The following is a 15,727-nucleotide window of genomic DNA, read 5'->3' as shown; positions in this document are numbered from 1 at the left end:
CACCGTGGTTTTCACACCAGCCACACCTTTACATTCCCACAAGCAATGTATGTGGGTTCTGATTCTCTCTAATGCTTGTTATCTTTTGTTATTTATTTGGATTATAGCCTAATGGGTGTGCAGTGGTGTCTCATTGTGGTTTTGATTTGCATTTCCCTGATGACAAGTCATGCTGAGCTTCTTTTCATGTGCTTGTTGTCATCTTTTTTTGAGCTGAATCAAGCCCTGTTTGGATAGAATCAAGCCCTGATGGATAGAACTGTATCATCCAGAGGAGTTTCTTAGATATGCCTGTGGCACAGTCCGAGATTCTTTTGATCTAAGCCTGGTGAATTTGCCCCCAGGTTCCATAAGAAAAACCTTGGGAGTTCCCTAAAGGGCTCTGGGAAACAGCTAGACTTAGATGTTAAACATGCAGTCTAAGAGCCTTTTTTGCCTCACACATCCTGGTGACCCCTTCTCTACCTGGCCGCATCCCAATCCTTGCCTCAGGCTTTTGGCTTTTTCTGCTGGCTGTGCCATTCCCAAGGGGTAACAACTGTGTCTCTGGGAGCTCTTATCCTCTGCCCTGACAGGTTCCTTATTGTTTATTTATCTGGAGCATACCCGCTGTAGCCTCTGTCCATTTTGGCTTCTCTGAATTCTTCTGTCCACAGTCTACTCATTCCCAGTTATCTAGATTTCTTGGCCTCCAAGGTTTCCTAGACTCTCCCTCTTAGTCCTGGGTATATTGGGTTGGTAAACTTTCCAACTGGGGGCCCCCTCCTGTTTGCACAGCTAGAGGAAGGGTGGGAGACTGGCTGGCCGATCTCCCCAATGTGAAGGGTGTTAGAGTGGCAGGTGATTCATACTTCAGCTTTCACCAGAAACGGTGGGGAGGTTTGTGGAGGACCCTGGCTGTGGAGAATAAGGAGGTTGCCATCCCAATCCTCATAGTAGGAGCCCATGACAGTGATGACAACCTACATGTCATTTGTGGGGTACCAACTCCTGGTCCGGTTTGGGCTCAGGGGTTCCCTTATTTCCACAAGATGGCCCTCACTTTCTCTGATCTCTCATTCGCTCACTCACTCCCAACATATGTTCATTGAGTGCCATCTCTGCAAGGCGCCATGCTAGGCCCTGAGACTATAAAGCTCAGCATTTGAGGAGTCTAGAGAGACAGACAAATAAGTACAACATGATGTGATGTGTGTTATAATCGAGGTGTGTGTGAATTTCAGTGGGAACACAGCTGAAGGAGGAATAATTCTGCCTCGAGAGAAAGAATGGGTAGATGAACTTCAGGGAAAAGATGATGTTTGAGCTGGATCTTGAAGGAGGAGAGGCTGACATGGTGGAGAAGGGCATTCTAGGTAAAGGACTCAGGGATTGGGCAAAGGTCAGAAGCTCACCACATTTCCTTTCTTGTCTCTCCCTCCCCAGCTATGCTGGGGAAACCTTGAAGTCAAGAGTTTCTGTCTTCCAGTGAAGTGGCCCAGACCCAGACTGTCTCCTTGTTCTCTCTCTTCATTTGTCCTACAGCTCACCCATTCCAGATGCAGCCAATTAATGTGATAAACTCACCCATTCTAAGTGTTACTGGGAATGGATGGGTTAGTTAATTAATTAAATGAATAATTCACTTATTTAGCATTTATTTTTGTTTACTGTATACAAGGCATGTGAAAGATTATAGTATGCTTAATAGGACATGCCTAAAATCAAAATGACCTGGGTTTGAATTCTACTCATAGCTGGGAGACCTCACTTGAGGTATTGAGGTAATCTCAGTTTTCTCTTTGATATGATAGGAATAATAGTGCTCTATAGTGCTGTGGAGATGAAATAAGATAGTATGAACTCTGAGCATGGTCCTTGGTATGGTAAACATTAATTAAATGGTGGTAGATATATTATATATGTAAACATCCACACACACACATATATATAGTATATACATATAAAGTATATTATATATACACCCACAGTAAATGTAAAATGTGTACACAGTGTGTACATGTACATACATACATGTACATATGTACATATGTATATACATACATCCACATACATACATACTCTTAAGGAGTTTAAAGACTTCAAATGGGAAAGCAAAATACTCAAACTATAAAATAATACTGTATTTTTCCCAGGTTATGTATTAGCATTTGAAACCTGGAGACATTAATCAAAGGACAGTTATTCCCAGGAAGACTAATTTTTTTGAAAGGGAAAGTAGGACCAATGAATGAAAGTTGCTAGGAGGTAGATTTTTGTCCCAGTATAAAAGAGAAATTTTCAAGAAAGTATCTTGGAGGTCGTGAGCTTCTGTGTCTTGGAAGGTGACCACACAGAGGCCGGCTGACATGTTGGTAGAGGGGCTTCCTGCATCCATTTGAAGGCTGCAGAGGGGACACTGGGCTCCTGAGGCACACTTTGTAAGGGGTCTCTTTTCCACCCCTGTCCCTAGAAGCCCTTGCTCTCTCCTGTTTGGGTGGCTCCCTCCTTTGGTAGGGCCTGGAACACTGCAGGTATTGTGGTGCCAGAGGTGACTGCTGGGGTGGGTGCCTCTTGCAGGTGACCTGGCACCTTATTTCCCCTGCCTCCATCTCTCCCCTGCCTTTTCCATCTTACCTCCTAGAGTAGAAATAACCCAGGGCCAAACATTAACTATGAAACCATAAAATCATGTGAAGCCCAGGTGGTTTCCAGCAGCCTGGACTCTCGGTGCCCTGTTATCAAGAAATGTTGCCTCACCTTCCTATGGGTGGGGAGGGTGGCATAGCACTTCAGAGTTCTTCCCTGGTAGAGCAGTGGGCAGAGGATGCCTCTCTTGCCCAAGGCTCAGGTGAGGGCTGTTTAGATCTGATCCCTGGGGCTCGGGGAGAGAGCATAGCAGCATCTTGCAGCATCGACAGAAGAAGCACCCTCACTTATGCAATCCTAGCTTGCTGTAGGCCCTGATGTACACATACATATGTGCAGTGATTTCATAGACATCTACATAGTACTGAAAAACACACCTACCACTCATGTACTCTAGTGTGTACCCATCCATCTACTGTGTCTTATTCATCCCAGAGCCTCACACAGTGCCAGAAACACCAATACATCTGTGTTGAACTGATGGGTGAATGGTGATTTCTGCCCACCCACATACTCATCTACATGTGTATGCATTTTCAAGAGGGTACCTGCAGATGTCACCCACAGATGTCCACGTTATACCTACACAACGCACCCCCCACCACTAGCATAAATGCACCTGTCTATAAACACTGGCACCTAAGAGTCCTATGCAAATGAATATGTGCATCTATTTACAGATTCCTAAATGACCCTGCTAAACTGCAAATGTGGTGGCTGTTAGGAGAAAGTATTTTTCCATGGCCACTGGGCAGGGCAAAGATATTTTGACTGGGAAGCCCAGCTCCCAGTTGTGTGCTGGGATGCTTGCCCACACTCTAAAGCTTTTATGCCTCTCTTCTCCCTGCTAAGCAATTGGTGCACAGGGAGGGGCTGAGGAGAGCATGCCAGAGCAAGTGGGACCAAGTTCAGTGTCTCCTGGTCCTTTGTAATCTCTTTGAAAAGTATATTGATCTGGCTGGGAACTGTGCTGGACTGTTAAAGAGTGATGATGAAAGCGGGGAGAGAAACAGCCCGAGATTCTAACGAGGTGAAGCCCTGAGCAGCCTGGAGCCAGTGTGAAGGTATTTATAAAGTGTGTGTGTGTGCACATGTTGGTATGGAGGCTGCAACTGGCTGCAGTTTCTTAAAAAGAGGGTGAGGCTATGGTTTTGCTGAGTGCCACAGCCCCCAAAGCCCAGAACTTTTAGGCAAAAACTCTGGCATATGCTTGCGCTCTACCACCAACTTGCCACGTGGCCTTAAGGAGATTGCTTCACCTCCATGTTAAGTACTTCACACTCCAGTTAAGTGGTTGGCTTGTTTCACAGGGTTCCCATGAGGATCCAAGGAGCTAAGAGAGCTTACAAGTACTCTGAAGAGTTAAGAACATTTCCTCGTTGTCAGACCTTGTTTCTCAGCTCAGTGAAAGGCATTTCAAATGTTCCAGCATCCTCAACAATGAACCTGTGCATAGGATAAAAGGTTGAACACAGCACAGTTTCTACTCCTAAGGGGAGTAGCCAAGTAGGAAGAAGTGGCTATAGGAGAGGTCACTACAACCCCAGGTAGTCTGTGCTAAGCACCTTCCACTGGGATATAGCACAGTATATAGAGTTGAACAGAGGGCTGTGGTCACAGGGCCTTGGGAAGTCAGAAAAGATTTGGGGGGAGAGAGGATTGGCATAATTTAGTTAGGAGGAGGGGGAATTGAGGAGGCAGGGACTGGCGTACCCTGGGTAGGTGGTTGCAGGATAACACCCGGATCGTGCAGTCAGGAAAGGAACGATGCCTTACCAGAGTGTGGATGGTAAAGATTAAAGGGGAAAACAGTAGTAACCAGGTTAATTTTTGAGTCCTTTCTGGAAGTGACCCAGCCCAATGGTTAATCGTTTGACCCTTGAGGAATTCTTTGGACCCTGTCCCAGGCCTACACACACAACTGGAGGATCCAGAGTAGCCCAGAGCAGAGCTGAGAGAAAACTTGGAAATCACCCCGTCCAAGCCTGGCCCTTTACCAGAGGCAAAACTGAGGCCAAGAGAGGACAAATAGAGGGACTGCTGTTTCCCAGGGAGTTAGTGGCAGAGCAGGAACTTGAACTCAGGTCTCCTGAGTCTAGGTCATCATCAACTGGGTCTTAAAAGTGGGCTGGATTTCAGAGGCTTTCTGTCTAGTGTTGCATAAGTCTCAAGCTTGGATCCTGCCTTGTAAGTGTAGCTGTATGTATTTGTTGATTGTTCTGGAAGCAGAGGCTAAGTTTGCACCCTGGCTAGGCTCCTGCATATAACCAAGGTGGGCAGTTTCCTGTGTCCAGGGATTTCAGGGGTGACCAGAAGGCCCTCCGTGTTCCTACCTGGCTACTGATAGTTACCATTCCACTGGTAGAGCTTCATGCCCACAGCTCTAGGCAACACTGTTCTGCCCTGAGAGGAAGAATATATGTAGTCATCTGTGAGTCAGTTGACAATAGCTCAGTGTAAATGGGGCAAGCAGAGTCTTTCCTGAGAGTCAGTGCTGATGGGGAAAGAAAGCATGAAGGTATTCAGAGTTACAAAAAGATAAGGGCAGACCAGGAGGCCCAGCCTTTACAATCTGGTATAGAGGTTAGGAACTTGGTTTTAGAATCAGGCACATTTTTTTTTCTTATGAAAAAAGCAGTGTCTCCTTATTACAGAAGAATCAGAAAATACTGAGGGCAATAATATCAGAAGAAATAAACTCCACCGTCCCATTCTCCCGTCCCCCCTTAGAGGGCTATCATTAATACCTAGGTGGGCCAAAAGGTTCGTTTGGTGTTTTCCATAAGATGGCTCTAGTAGCACTTAGTTGTCTTTAACTTAATTCGAAACAATTTTGTTAGATTGTATGTGACAGCTGTCATGTCAGTGTGAATTTATAAAAAGCCATCAAAACTGGTGAATTTTTGTGTAGCCATTTTAATATTGAAAATGGAAGAAGAAAGCAACATTTTCGGCATATTATGCTTTATTATTTCAAGAAAGGTAAAAACGCAACTGAAATGCACAAAAAGATTCGTGCAGGGCTTCCCTGGTGGCGCAGTGGTTGAGAGTCCGCCTGCCGATGCAGGGGACACGGGTTCGTGCCCCGGTCCGGGAAGATCCCACATGCCGCGGAGCGGCTGGGCCCGTGAGCCATGGCTGCTGGGCCTGCGTGTCTGGAGCCTGTGCTCCGCAATGGGAGAGGCCACAACAGAGAGAGGCCCACGTACCACACACACACACACAAAAAAAAAATTAAAATAAAAATTCGTGCAGTGTATGGAGAACGTGCACGTGACTGATTGAACCTGTCAAAAGTCGTCGGTGAAGTTTCATGCTGGAGATTTCTCGCTGGACGATGCTCCACGGTTAGGTAGACCAGTTGAAGTTGATAGCGATCAAATTGAAACAATACTTGAGAACAATCAACGTTATACCACACGGGAGATAGTCGACATACTCAAAATACCCAGATAAGTGCTGAAAATCATTTGCACTAGCTTGGTCATGTGAATCGCTTTGATGTTTGGGTTCCACATAAGTTAAACGAGAAAAACCTTCTTGACCATATTTCCTCATGCGATTCTCTCCTGAAACGTAACGAAAACGTTCCATTTTTAAAACAAATTGTGACGGGAGATGAAAAGTGGATACTGTACAACAATGTGAAACAGAAAATATCATGCGGCAAGTGAAATGAACCACCATCAACCACACTAAAGGTGGTCTTCATCCAAAAAAGGTGATATTGTTGTGTTTATGGTAGGATTGGAAGGGAGTCCTCTATTATGAGCTACTTTCGGAAAATCAAACGATTAATTCCAACAAGTACTGCTCCCAATTAGACCAACTGAAAGCGGCACTCGATGAAAAACGTCCAGAATTAGTCAACAGAAAATGCATAATCTTCGATCAGTATAATGCAAGACCGCAGGTTTCTTTGATGACCAGTCAAAAACTGTTACAGCTTGGCTGGGAAGTTCTGATTCATCTGCCATATTCACCAGACATTGCACCTTGGGATTTCCATTTATTTTAGTCTTTACAAAATTCTCTTAATGGAAAAAATTTCAATTCCCTGGAAGACTGTAAAAGTCACCTGGAACAGTTCTTTTCTCAAAAAGATAAAAAGTTTTGGGACGATGGAACTATGAAGTTGCCTGAAAAATGGCAGAAGATAGTAGAACAAAAGGGTGAATATGTTGTTCAATAAAGTTCTTGGTGAAAATGAAAAATGTGTCTTTTACTTTTACTTAAAAAACTGAAGGCACTTTTTTGGCCCACCCAATATATGTTCCTCCAGTCCCTTCTCTAAGCATATTCTGTGTGTATGTGACTGTGTATAATGTACATGTGTGAGTGTGTATATGTGGCTATTATTTATATGTATACTATATGCATGTAAATAAAAGATAATATGTAATCTCCTTGATTTTACTCTGGTCTGGGAACTATATACCGATGGACATCTCAAAGCGGGTCCCTCTGTGCTCAACACCATGCCAATTTGTTCCAATATCCTCTCCTGTCACTATTCATTATCCTCTAGGGCAGCATAAACTTGCTCTAGAAAAAAGTAGGGCAAACGTTTTCTGAAAAAGGCCAGATAGTAGATATTTTGTTTTATGGACCATATGATCTCTGTCACAACTACTCAACTCAGCTGTTGTAGCACAAAAACAGTCATAGTATGTAAATGAATGGGTGTGGCTATATTCCAATAACATTTTACATATAGACACTGAAATTTGAAATTCATATAATTTTTACATGTCACCGAATATTATTCTTCTTTTAATTTTCCAACCATTTAAAAATGTAAAAACCATTCAAGCTTGTGGGCCATAGAATAACAAGTGGTGGGCTGGATTTAGCCCATGGGCCACTGAGGCAGTGGCATCCAATAGAACTTTCAGTTCTGATGGAAATGTTCTTTATTTGTGCTGTCAAATACAGTAGCCACAAGTCACATGTGGCTATTGAGCACTTGAAATGTGGCCAGTGCAGCTGAGGAACTGAGTTTTTGATTTTATTTCATTTTAACTAACTTACATTTAAATACCTGCATGTGGCTTGTTACTCTTGTATTGAATATGAAATTATTTTCTGAGGGCTGTTATAGCAAATTACCACAAACTGGATGACTTAAGACAACAGAAACTTATTCTCTTACAGTTCTGGAGAGTTGAAGTCTGAGATCAAGGTGTTAGCAGGGATGGAAGGCTCTAGGGAGGAATCGTTCCTTGCTTCTCTCCTAGCTTCTGGTGACTCTTGGTAATCCTTGGCATTCCTTGGCTTGTAGACACATCATTCCAATCTTTCCCTCCATTGTCACATGGTGTTCTCCCTCTGTGTCTGTGTCTTTGTTTTCTCTGTTTAAAAGGATACTATTCGTTGGGTTTAGGGCCCACACTAATCCAGTATGACCTCATCTTAACTAATTGCATCTGCAAAGACCCTAGTTCCAAATAAAGTGACATTCTGAGGTTCTTGGTGGACATGAATTTTGGGGGAACATTAGTCATCCCAGCATAGATAGAGTAGCTCTTAAGCATGGTTCTCAAGTTTGGTGTACATCAGAAGTCACCTGGAGGGCTTATTGAAACATAGTTTGCTAGGTCCCCATCTCAGAGTTTCTGGTTGGTAGGTCTTGCCTGTCTAACAAATGCCAGGTGATGCTGATTCTACTTTTCCCTTGTTTCCCACTGGGAGACTGCACTTTGAGAACCAGTGCTCTAGAGGGCTTCTGTTAATTTGTTATGGCTGCCATAACAAAGTATAGCTGTCCCTTCATATCCATGGGGGACTGGTTCCAGGGCCGCCCCCGCCCCCACCACGGATACCAAAATCCAGGGGTGTTCAAGTCTTGTATATAAAATGGCTATCTTCATGTTTTCACGGCGTTCTCCCTGCATATGTGTCTGTGTACAAACATCCCCTTTTTTATAAGGGCACCAGTCATATTGGATTAGGACCCACTCTAATGACCTCATTTTTTCATTTTTTTTTTACCTCTTTATATATATTTTATTTTATTTTTTAAAACATCTTTATTTGAGTATAACTGTTTTACAATAGTGTGTTAGTTTCTCCTTTACAACAAAGTGAATCAGTTATACATATACATATGTTCCCATAACTCTTCCCTCTTGTGTCACCCTCCCTCCCACCCTCCCTATCCCACCCCTCTAGGTGGTCACAAAGCACAGAGGTGAATTCCCTGTGCTATGCTGCAGCTTCCCACTAGCTATCTAATTTACATTTGGTAGTGTGTATATGTCCCTGCCACTCTCTCACATCGTCACCGCTTACCCTCCCCCCTCCCCATATCCTCAAGTCCATGCTCTAGTAGGTCTGTGTTTTATTCCCGTCCTACCACTAATCTCTTCATGACATTTTTTTCCCTTAGAGTCCATATATATGTGTTAGCATACGGTATTTGTTTTTCTCCTTCTGACTTACTTCACTCTGTATGACAGACTCCAGGTCTATCCACCTCATTACAAATAACTCAGTTTCATTTCTTTTTATGGCTGAGTAATATTCCATTGTATATATGTGCCACATCTTCTTTATCCATTCATCTGTTGATGGACACTTAGGTTGCTTCCATGTCCTGGCTATCATAAATAGAGCTGCAATAAACATTTTGGTACATGAGTCTTTTTGAATTATGGTTTTCTCAGGGTATATGCCCAGTAGTGGGATTGCTGGGTCGTATGGTAGCTCTATTTGTTGTATTTTAAGGACCCTCCATACTGTTCTCCATAGTGGCTGCATCAATTTACATTCCCACCAGCAGTGCAAGAGGGTTCCTTTTTCTCCACACCCTCTCCAGCATTTATTGTTTCTAGAGTTTTTGATGATGGCCAATCTGACCGGTGTGAGATGATATCTCATTGTAGTTTTGATTTGCATTTCTCTAATGATTAATGATGTTGAGCATTCTTTCATGTGTTTGTTGGCAATCTGTATATCTTCTTTGGAGAAATGTCTATTTAGTTCTTCTGCCCATTTTTGGATTGGGTTGTTTGTTTTTTTGTTTTTGAGCTGCATGAGTTGCTTATAAATTTTGGAGATTAATCCTTTGTCAGTTGCTTCATTTGCAAATATTTTCTCCCATTCCGAGGGTTGTCTTTTGGTCTTGTTTATAGTATCTTTTGCTGTGCAAAAGCTTTTAAGTTTTATTATGTCCCATTTGTTTATTTTTGTTTTGATTTCCATTTCTCTAGGAGATGGGTCAAAAAGGATCTTGCTGTGATTTATGTCACAGAGTGTTCTGCCTATGTTTTCCTCTAAGAGTTGGATAGTGTCTGGCCTTACATTTAGGTCTTTAACCCATTTTGAGTTTATTTTTGTGTGTGGTGTTAGGGAGTGTTCTAATTTCATACTTTTACATGTAGCTGTCCAGTTTTCCCAGCACCACTTATTGAAGAGGCTGTCTTTTCTCCACTGTGTATCCTTCCCTCCTTTATCAAAGATAAGGTGACCATATGTGTGTGGGTTTATCTCTGGGCTCTCTATCCTGTTCCATTGATCTATATTTCTGTTTTTGTGCCAGTACCATACTGTCTTGATTACTGTGGCCTTGTAGTATAGTCTGAAGTCAGGGAGCCTGATTCCTCCAGCTCCATTTTTCGTTCTCAAGATTGCTTTGGCTATTTGGGGTCTTTTGTGTTTCCATACAAATTGTGAAATGTTTTGTTCTAGTTCTGTAAAAAATGCCAGTGGTAATTTGATAGGGATTGCATTGAATCTGTAGATTGCTTTGGGTAATAGAGTCATTTTCACAATGTTGATTCTTCCAATCCAAGAACAGGGTATATTTCTCCACCTATTTGCATCATCTTTAATTTCTTTCATCAGTGTCTTATAGTTTTCTGCATACAAGTCTTTTGTCTCCTTAGGTAGGTTTATTCCTAGATATTTTATTCTTTTTGTTGCAGTGGTAAATGGGAGTGTTTTCTTAATTTCACTCTCAGATTTTTCATCATTAGTGTATAAGAATGTCAGAGATTTCTGTGCATTAATTTTATATCCTGCAACTTTACCAAATTCATTGATTAGCTCTAGTAGTTTTCTGGTAGCATCCTTAGGATTCTCTATGTATAGTATCATGTCATCTGCAAACAGTGACAGCTTTACTTCTTCTTTTCCTATTTGGATTCCTTTTATTTCTTTATTTTCTCTGATTGCTGTGGCTAGAACTTCCAAAACTATGTTGAATATGAGTGGTGAGAGTGGGCAACCTTGTCTTGTGCCTGATCTTAGTGGAAATGATTTCAGTTTTTCACCATTGAGAACAATGCTGGCTGTGGGTTTGTCATATATGGCCTTTATTATGTTGAGGAAAGTTCCCTGTATGCCTACTTTCTGCAGGGTTTTTATCATAAATGGGTGTTGAATTTTGTCAAAAGCTTTCTCTGCATCTATTGAGATGATCATATGGTTTTTCTCCTTCAGTTTGTTGATATGGTGTATCACGTTGATTGATTTGCGTATATTGAAGAATCCTTGCATTCCTGGAATAAACCCCACTTGATCATGGTGTATGATCCTTTTAATGTGCTGTTGGATTCTGTTTGCTAATATTTTGTTGAGGATTTTTGCGTCTATGTTCATCAGTGATATTGGCCTGTAGTTTTCTTTCTTTGTGACGTCTTTGTCTGGTTTTGGTATCAGGGTGATGGTGGCCTCATAGAATGAGTTTGGGAGTGTTCCTCCCTCTGCTATCTTTTGGAAGAGTTTGAGAAGGATAGGTGTTAGCTCTTCTCTAAATGTTTGATAGAATTCACCTGTGAAGCTATCTGGTCCTGGGCTTTTGTTTGTTGGAAGATTTTTAATCACAGTTTCAATTTCAGTGCTTGTGATTGGTCTGTTCATATTTTCTCTTTCTTCCTGGTTCAGTCTCGGCAGGTTGTGCATTTCTAAGAATTTGTCCATCTCTTCCAGGTTGTCCATTTTATTGCCATACAGTTGCTTGTAGTAATCTCTAATAATCTTTTGTATTTCTGCAGTGTCAGTTGTTACTTCTCCTTTTTCATTTCTAATTCTATTGATTTGAGTCTTCTCCCTTTTATTCTTGATGAGTCTGGCTAATGGTTTATCAATTTTATTTATCTTCTCAAAGAACCAGCTTTTAGTTTTATTGATCTTTGCTATTGTTTCCTTCATTTCTTTTTCATTTATTTCTGATCTGATCTTTATGATTTCTTTCCTTCTGCTAAATTTGGGGGGGTTTTGTTCTTCCTTCTCTAATTGCTTTAGGTGCCAAGTTAGGTTGTTTATTCGAGATGTTTCCTGTTTCTTAAGGTATGATTGTATTGCTATAAACTTGCTTCTTAGAACTGCTTTTGCTGTATCCCATAGGTTTTGGGTCGTCGTGTCTCCATTGTCATTTGTTTCTAAGTACTTTTTGATTTCTTCAGTGATCACTTCGTTATTAAGTAATGTATTGTTTAGCCTCCATGTGTTTGTATTTTTTACAGATCTTTTCCTGTAATTGATATCTAGTCTCATAGCGTTGTGGTCAGAAAAGATACTTGATACGATTTCAATTTTCTTAAATTTGCCAAGTCTAGATTTGTGACCCAATATATGATCGATCCTGGAGAATGTTCCATGAGCACTTGAGAAAAATGTGTATTCTGTTGTTTTTGGGTGGAATGTCCTATAAATATCAAGTAAATCCATCTTTTGCAATGTATCATTTAAAGCTTGTGTGTCCTTATCTAATTTCATTTTGGATGATCTGTCCATTGGTGACAGTGGGGTGTTAAAGTCCCCTACTATGATTGTGTTACTGTCAATTTCCCCTTTTATGGCTGTTAGTATTTGCCTTATGTATTGAGGTGCTCCTATGTTGGGTGCATAAATATTTACAATTGTTATATCTTCTTCATGGATCGATCCCTTGATCATTATGTAGTGTCCTTCTTTGTCTCTTCTAATAGTTTTTATTTTAAAGTCTATTTTGTCTGATATGAGAATTGCTACTCCAGCTTTCTTCTGATTTCCATTTGCATGGAATATCTTTTTCCATCCCCTCACTTTCAGTCTGTAAGTGTCCCTAGGTCTGAAGTGGGTCTCTTGTAGACAGCATATATATGGGTCCTGTTTTTGTATCCATTCAGCCAGTCTGTGTCTTTTGGTGGGAGCATTTAATCCATTTACATTTAAGGAAATTATCGATATGTATGTTCCTATTACCATTTACTTAATTGTTTCGGGTTGTTCTTGTAGGTCTTTTCCTTCTCTTGTGTTTCTTGCCTAGAGAAGTTCCTTTAGGATTTGTTGTAGAGCTGGTTTGGTGGTGCTGAACTCTCTCAGCTTTTGCTTGTCTGTAAAGGTTTTAATTTCTCCATCAAATCTGAATGAGATCCTTGCTGGGTAGAGTAATCTTGGTTGTAGGTTTTTTTCCTTCATCACTTAAAATATGTCCTGCCACTCCCTTCTGGCTTGTAGAGTTTCTGCTGAAAGATCAGATGTTAACCTTATGGGGATTCCCTTGTGTGTTATTTGTTGTTTTTCCCTTGCTGCTTTTAATATCTTTTCTTTGTATTTAATTTTTGACAGTTTGATTAATATGTGTCTTGGCGTGTTTATCCTTGGGTTTATCCTGTATGGGACTCTCTGTGCTTCCTGGACTTGATTGACTATTTCCTTTCCTATATTAGGGAAGTTTTCAACTATAATCTCTTCAAATATTTTCTCAGTCCCTTTCTTTTTCTCTTCTTCTTCTGGGACCCCTATAATTCGAATGTTGGTGTGTTTAATGTTGTCCCAGAGGTCTCTGAGACTGTCCTCAGTTCTTTTCATTCTTTTCTCTTTCTTCTGCTCTGCAGTAGTTATTGCCACTATTTTATCTTCCAGGTCACTTATCCGTCCTTCTGCCTCAGTTATTCTGCTATTTATCCCATCTAGAGTATTTTTCATTTCATTTATTGATTGTGTTGCTCATCATTGCTTGCTTCCTCTTTATTTCTTCTAGGTCCTTGTTAACTGTTTCTTGCAATTTGTCTATTCTATTTCCAAGATTTTGAATCATCTTTACTATCATTATTCTGAATTCTTTTTCGGGTAGACTGCCTATTTCCTCTTCATTTGTTAGGTCTGGTGTGTTTTTATATTGCTCCTTCATCTGCTGTGTTTTTCTGTCTTCTCACTTTGCTTATCTTACTGTGTTTGGGATCTCCTTTTTGCAGGCTGCAGGTTCGTAGTTCCCTCTGTTTTTGGTGGCTGTCCCCAGTGGCTAAGGTTGGTTCAGTGGGTTGAGCAGGTTTCCTGGTTGGGGAAACTAGTGCCTCTGTTCTGGTGGATGAGGCTGGATCTTGTCTTTCTGGTGGGCAGGTCCACGTCTGGTGGTGTGTTTGGGGATGTTGGTAGCCTTATTATGATTTTAGGCAGCCTCTCTGCTAATGGATGGGGCTGTAGACCTGTCTTGCTCTTTGTTGGGGATAGGGTGTCCAGCACTGTTCGTTGCTGGTCCTTGAGTGAAGCTGGGTCTTGGTGTTGAGATGGAGGTCTCTGGGAGATTTTCGCCGTTTGATATTACGTGGAGCTGGGAGGTCTCTTGTGGACCAGTGTCCTGAGGTTGTTTCTCCCACCTCAGAGACACAGCCTTGACACCTGGCTGGAGTGCCAAGAACCTTTAATCCACACGGCTCAAAATAAAAGGGAGAAAAAAATAGAAAGGAAAGGAAGGAAGGAAGGAGGAAGGGAGGGAAAGAAGGAAGGAAGCAAGGAAGGGAGGGAGGAAGAAAGGAAGGGAGGAAGGAAGAAAGGAAGGAAGGAAGAAAGGAAGGAAGGAAGGGAGGAAGGAAGGAAGGAAGGAGGGAAGTAGGAAAGAAAGGAGGGAAGAAAGGAAGAAAGAAAGGGAGAAGACAAAATAAAGTAGGATAAAATATAGCTATTAAAATAAAAAATAATTATTAAGAAGAAAAATTTCTATTAAAGAAAAAAAAACCAAAAAAAAAACCCCAAAAAACCAACAACGGGTCGGTCCAACCCTAGGACAAATGGTGAAAACAAAGCTATACAGACAAAATCTCACACAGCAGCACACACATACACACTCACAAAAAGAAAAAAGGGGAAAGTAATAGTATATCTTGCTCCCAAAGTCCACCTCCTCAACTTGGGATATTTCCCTGTCTATTCAGGTTTTCCACAGATGCAGGGCACTTCAAGTTGACTGGAGCTTTAATCCGCTGTTTCTGAGGCTGCTGGGAGAGACCTCCCCCTCTCTTTGTTCGCACAGCTCCTGGGGTTCAGCTTTGGACTTGGCCCCGCCTCTGCGCGTAGGTCGTCCGAGGACGTCTGCCCTTCGCTCAGACAGGACGGGGTTAAAGGAGCAGCTGATTCGGGGGCTCTGGCTCACTCAGGCCAGGGGGAGGGAGGGGCACGGATGCGGGGCGAGCCTGCGACCTCAGAGGCCGGCGTGACGCTGCACTGGCCCGAGGCGCACCGTGCGTTTTCCCGGGGAAGCTGTCCCTGGATCCCGGGACCCCGGCAGTGGCGGGCTGCACAGGCTCCCGGGAGGGGCGGTGTGGAGAGTTACCTGTGCTCGCACACAGGCCTCTTGGTGGCGGCAGTAGCAACCCTAGCGTCCCACACCCGTCTCTGTTGTCCGTGCTGACAGCCGCGGCTCGCACCCGTTTCTGGAGCTCCTTTACGCGGTGCCCTTAATCCCCTCTCCTCGCGCCCCAGGAAGCGAAGAGGCAAGAAAAAGTCTCTTGACTCTTCGGTAGCTCCGCGCCCCTTTCTGGAGCTCCTTTAAGCGGCGCGCTTAAATCCCTCTCCTCGCGCACCAGGAGGCAAAGAGGGAAGAAAGGTCTCTTGCCTCTTCGGCAGCTCCAGACTTCAACTGGACTCCCTCCGGGCTAGCCGTGGTGCACTAACTCCTTCAGGCTGTTTTCACTCTTCCAACTCCAGACCTTTCCCTGGGATCCGCCCGAGGCTCAGTTCCGAGCCCCGCCGGCCCCGGCGGGTGAGCAGACAAGCCTCTCGGGCTGGTGAGTGCTGGTCTGCACCGATCCTCTGCGGAATCTCTCCGCTTTGCCCTCCGCACCCTGTTGCTGCGCTCTCCTCCGCGGCTCTGAAGCTTCCCCCTCCGCCACCC

At 42.8% G+C, this 15,727-nt stretch overlaps 1 protein-coding gene across 5 annotated transcripts in view; it reads right to left on the bottom strand.

Annotated features, from left to right (window-relative positions):
* The window catches only part of LOC131742384 (zinc finger protein 280B-like), a 152,196-nt gene that overhangs the window by 12,956 nt on the left and 123,513 nt on the right, over nucleotides 1-15,727 (bottom strand). For 2 of the 5 annotated variants that reach the window (XR_010836789.1, XR_010836794.1), the window contains one exon: nucleotides 5,586-6,197. The exons of 2 other annotated variants lie outside the window; for them this stretch is intronic. The gene's annotated coding sequence lies outside the window, so the exon portion shown is untranslated. Of the gene's footprint in view, nucleotides 1-5,533; nucleotides 6,198-15,727 lie in introns of those variants that run through there. One more of the 5 variants, XR_010836797.1, reaches the window with a different exon arrangement.

The sequence above is a fragment of the Kogia breviceps genome, chromosome 15 (assembly GCF_026419965.1).
Source record: "Kogia breviceps isolate mKogBre1 chromosome 15, mKogBre1 haplotype 1, whole genome shotgun sequence".
Taxonomy (NCBI): Eukaryota; Metazoa; Chordata; class Mammalia; order Artiodactyla; family Physeteridae; genus Kogia; species Kogia breviceps.
Note: the sequence above shows the minus strand (reverse complement) of the source record. Positions and strands in the feature narration are given on the sequence as shown.